At 42.6% G+C, this 5,560-nt stretch overlaps 1 pseudogene; it reads left to right on the top strand.

Annotated features, from left to right (window-relative positions):
* Positions 1-3,026: 3,026 nt before the first annotated feature.
* Positions 3,027-5,052, top strand: LOC114635599 (annotated as a pseudogene).
* Positions 5,053-5,560: the final 508 nt, after the last annotated feature.

Raw genomic sequence — 5,560 nt, 5'->3', positions numbered from 1 at the left:
GTAAACTAGGCTAGCCTCAATGTACAGTGATCCACCTCTCTCTGCCAACACTACTGCCTGGCAAAAGCTAGAATCATTAATTTAAAAAAAAATGTGAATCTTAGCCGGTCATAGTGGTATACTGTTTTAATCCCCAGCATTTGAAAAGCAGAGGCAGGGTCTTACAGTTTTGAGCCCAGCCTAGTCTACAAATTGTATCCAAGACAGCCAGGAAGTCTGCCCTGCCTGCCTCTGCCACCCCCACAGCTGGAGACAGAGAAAGACAGGAAGAGTCTTACAGCCAACATTTTCCTAAATTGAGAAAAACTTGAAGCAATTCATCAGGAGACAGGAGGACTGGTGTCCACTGAACTTTTGCTTTTTCCCAAGCATCATTTAAGGGTAAAATTGTTAATTATTTTTCAAAACACTGGATTCTAATAAGAGGACACATGGAAATTGGGAACACTTTCTCCCCTCAGAGGACCAAAGGAAGTTTGAAACAATTTCAACAAACCTTCTAGGCATGTTTCAGTAGTCTGACTGTGGAAAGATTGGAGAAAGCTACAGCAGTGGATCCTACAGAAACAAGGAGAGTCAGGGACCAGGATTATTTACTACACTGTTTGTATTTTGCTGAAGACATAAATAGCTATATTAGGGAGTCTGACCCTGTCCTTGCTTGCTACATGTAATGAAGTGGCCATGGATCAAGAGCACAGGAAATACACAATTATAATCCATACCAAATCAATTTCCTTTGATGAGAATAACCAAAATAGAAACCAAAACAAAACTCTAGAACTTGTTACTTAGAGACAATCTCTTAGTTTTAGTCCAACAAGCAGCTGAATACCATCTATAGCTCTAATTTTTGCAGATATGCTGCCTTTCTCTGATTTCTGAATGTACCATCCAGAAGCAGGGTTTAATATAGGTAGATATGCTAAAAACCACAACAACCGACCCCCAAAATCCTGTCTTACCTTATAGATTGTCCAGGAATATATCTTTGGTAAAAGTATTCCATGGCCACTATGTGCTCCCTTCCTTACATCGACTTGCCTTGCATAGGCACAGATAGAACCAGATGCTGCCAAACACCTTCCAAATGAGTAACTCATGACATGCTTGAGATATCTGTTGATAACATTGACCAAAAAAGTATAGCAGCTCTCACTGTGATTGTTTAGACCCTCCCAAAACCAGATTTTTGCAGCCAGCACTCAGAAGGTAGAGGTGTAGAGTGAAAAATTATGAAGATCACTTTATAAAATGATCTATAGATTCTTCCTTAGAATTTTTTCTTTAAAAGGGCATGGAAAATTCTCTCTGAAGCAAGCTAAGAATGTGGACAGGCTACTTACGGGAACTGGCTAGAATTCAAGTGAGCTAGGTGGAACCAGGAAGCTGGTAACCAAGCTGGTAACCACAGTGACAGGGCAAGGCCACAGTGACAGGGCAGGACCACATTCTTGAGAAAGAATACCGTACAGAGTGTTTTCACATGACCCTGACTCACGAAGGTTGGGTTCCTTTGGAATGTTCCGCTATTTTTATGTTATGCCACCTTAGCAACCCCTCATCCCACTCCCCATTCCTTGGTTTGTGGTTTTTCCCTTTAAAAAACCCTCTGAAACTGGCTGTCTTGGTCAATTCAGCACCTTCGTGGGCAAAGGAATTGACCAGCAGCTAGAAGTCTCTCTCCTGATTAAACCTCTGCCGTTGCTCCAGTTTTCGGTCTCTTGAGTGATTTATTGAGTGGCTGCAACATCCCGAGACTTTACTGAGGGTCTCCCCTCTGTGGGGGTCTTCAGAGACAGGCTGATCTCTGAATTCAAGGCCAGCCTGGTCTACAATGTCAGTACAAGGACAACTGCTTAAAAATCATCAACACAAACAAACAAGGGAAAAAACAAACAAAAGGTCCCAATTCAAGGAATGAAATCTAAAGAAGGTGTTTAGCCACAGCTTCTGGCAATTTTGCCTTTATGTAATTTTAATGAGTTAATATGGTTCTCAGCAGGATGGGCGTTTGTCAAATATCACTGAAAATTTTTTTTAAAAAAAGAAACTTAGAATAAATCATAGCTGTACGCTTACCAGTGACACAGCTCCACTTCTTCCAATTTCCTCCCTCTTGTCTTTTAGAGAAATCTAAAGAAATAATACGGTTATTTCTGGAGTCAGCCAGGGTTACAGGGATGTTCCTTGGGGTAGTTAGTTTGGTTGGTTGGTTGGTTGGTTGATTGGTTGTCAGGCAGAGTCAGAGAGAATACAGAAAGATCAAAGTATAGAGGAAGAAGCTATAGACATGTCATAGAAAGTCAAATCACTTGATGTTCTTCAAGAGGATCTGGATTTGACACCCAGTATCCCCACCTGGATATGTAAAGCTGTCTTCTGGACTCTGTGCACACCTGACAACCTTGTGATCCACCCACCCATACAACAGGCAAAACATTCAGAGACATAGAAAACTGCAGCTACAAAAATGACAGAATCACACAGCCAATCAGAACTACGTGCAACCAGATACTACAGATATGTTCTCATTTCCATAAAAAGAACTGACTCATGGGAAATGATGAGCAAATTTTCTCACCACAACCATAAAATGACTCTTCACAGCTGGGCATACTGATGAATATAACTGACTGGGATACTCAGGTAAAAACATAGGTGGGTTCCTGTAGGATCAAGGTCAGCCTGGGACAAAACAAGTCCAGATCCAGGTGTGGTGGTACACCCTTTAATCAAGGCCATACCCCATGTTGGAGGACTATATAAGAACACTGGAAGAAGGACGGTTCCATCTTTTTTGCCTGCTTGCATCCACTTGCCAGCACATCTATGGGTATCTCTTCCTACAGAAGAGCAGCTGAAACAACTAACCTCGTGGGACTACCCAAGTTCTTAAAGTTCTCTGATTCTAGAGAATCTGCCGTCTACAGAAGTTGATAGTGGGATTGGTTTTATAACTAAGACATTAAGGACACACCACTTATTCAGACCTGAGGCATTTGGTTTATTGGGTCAGCTGACAGCAGAAAATACAGAAGAGTGTGGCACACAGCAGACAGTCTTCTGGCCACAACAGAAAGGAGAGCCACAAGTCATCCCACTGGAGGTCCTTCCCAGAAGACACATATGCAGAACAAGTATGTTCTTCCCGGGAGAGAAACCACTCTAATCACAGCCTGTCAGCCTAAGAGCCTTCTAGAAGAGGATCTTCTTATGGTGACAGCATGGAGTCACCAAGTAGGGACCAAGAGAAATGCATAGAAAGAGACAGAGATGCAGATCATCGGAAACGGTCCCAGAAATCCCCATCTCCTGAAAAAAGGAGCCCAGACCAAGGAGTAACCCCGAGTTCTACTCAAGAAGAACCTACATCAAAGAAGAAGAGGACAGATGAGCTGGATCCCCTGCTCACCCACACTGGGGGAGCATATATTCCTCCTGCAAATCTCAGGAAGATGCAGGAACAGATTACAGATAAAAACAGCTTAACATACCAGAGGATGAGTTGGGAGGCTCTGAAGAAGTCAATCAATGGTCTCATCAACAAGGTCAACACCTATAATATCAGCATTATTATCTAAGAGCTCCTTCAAGAGAACATCGTCAGAGGGAGAGGATTGCTGTCCAGATCTGTTCTGCAAGCACAGAGTGCTTCTCCAATCTTCACTCACGTTTATGCAGCTTTGGTCGCAATCATCAACTCAAAATTCCCACAGATTGGAGAATTAGTCCTCAAGAGACTAATTCTTAATTTTCAGAAAGGATATCAAAGAAATGATAAGCAACTTTGCTTGACTGCTTCCAAACTTGTGGCACATCTTAGTAACCAAAATGTGGCACATGAGCTTTTTTGCCTGGAGATGCTCACTTTGCTCCTAGAGAGACCAAGAGAGGACAGTGTTGAAATAGCCATCAGCTTTCTCAAGGAGTGTGGTCTCAAATTAACCCAAGTGTCACCAAGGGGAATCAATGCAGTCTTTGACCGACTAAGAAGCATTCTATACAAGTCTGAGATCGACAAGAGAGTCCAGTACATGACTGACATGATGTTTGCTGTTTGGAAGGATGGATTCAAAGACTACCCCATTATTCAGGAAGGACTTGATTTAGTGGAAGAGGATGATCAGTTTACACATATGCTCCCCCTGGAGGAGGACTACAATCCAGAAGATGTTCTTAACGTTTTCAGGTTGGATCCTCACTTCATGGAGAATGAAGAGAGGTACAAGGCTATTAAAAAAGAAATCCTGGATGAAAGAGGCAGTGATTCAAATACAGACCAAGATGCTGGAAGTAGTGAAGAGGAGGAAGGGGAAGGGGAAGGAGAGGAAGAGGAAGGAGGAGGAAAAGTAACTATCCATGACCAAACAGAAAGCAATCTAGTCTCACTCCGCTGTACAGTCTATCTTGCCATTCAGTCAAGTTTAGATTTCGAAGAATGTGCACACAAGTTGCTGAAGATGGAGTCTGCTGAGAACCAAACAAAGGAACTCTGCAAATGACACTTGACTGCTGTGCCCAACAAAGGACCTATGTAAAATTTTTTGGCTTCTTAGCTGGGTGGTTTTGTATGCTGAAAAAAGAATACATGGAATCATTTGAAAGTATATTCAAGGGACAGTATTACAGCATCCATCGCTTAGAGACAAACAAATTGAGAAATGTTGCTAAGATGTTTGCTTACCTTTTATACACTGATTCACTTCCATGGAGTGTTCTGGGATGTATAGAGCTGAGTGAAGAGACTACAACGTCCTCTAGTAGGATTTTTCTCAAGATCTTTTTCCAGGAACTGTGTGACTACATGGGTCTTCATAAACTGAATGCAAGGTTAAAGGATGAAACTCTTCAGCCATTCTTTGAAGGACTGCTACCTCGAGACAACCCACGCAAGACCAGGTTTGCCATTAACCTCTTCACATCCATAGGCCTCGGAGGTTTGACAGATGAACTTCGAGAACATCTGAAAAATATGCCCAAGGTCCTTCATTTGTAGGCCAGAAACCAGAGCTGAGCAAAAGTAAGCCAGCCCTGACATTCCTTTCTTAGCCTGTTGGTTTAAGGGCATTAGAAGAACAACATGACCAGGGGTGGTAGGGGGATGTGGAGGGCAGTCTGAGCCTCCAGTTCAATGGAATGTTTGTTGTGGCTTCTGGTAGGAGCATTCCCTGCTCTGGAAGTGAAACTTGTAGGCCAGCAGAACCTAAGGTTGTGTGTGGGAACAGGAAGCAAAGTTTTTCCTAGAGGGTCATCAGGAGTGAGAGTGACTGGAACTATTTTCAGGCATGAAAATGTCACTGATAAGTCGGGCATAGTGGTTCCACACCTGTATCTCAACAGAAACAGGACTGATGCAAGTTAGAGGCCAGAATGGAGGACAAAGTGAGACTGTCTGAATGAACACACCTCCCCCAGCAAATAAGCAAATAAAGAAATAACCATTAGTAAACTTTCCTGTGTGCAACTTCTTTGTCTAATTATATTTTATTCTTTTGTACATGGGCATGCCTGTGCCATACAAGCATGTATTTGAGGGTCTGTCTGTCTGTCTCTCTGT

Source organism: Grammomys surdaster, unplaced genomic scaffold, assembly GCF_004785775.1.
Source record: "Grammomys surdaster isolate TR1022 unplaced genomic scaffold, NIH_TR_1.0 113906, whole genome shotgun sequence".
Classification (NCBI taxonomy): Eukaryota; Metazoa; Chordata; class Mammalia; order Rodentia; family Muridae; genus Grammomys; species Grammomys surdaster.
The sequence above is the reverse complement of the archived record's forward strand: the minus strand, read 5'-3'. Positions and strand labels throughout refer to the sequence as shown.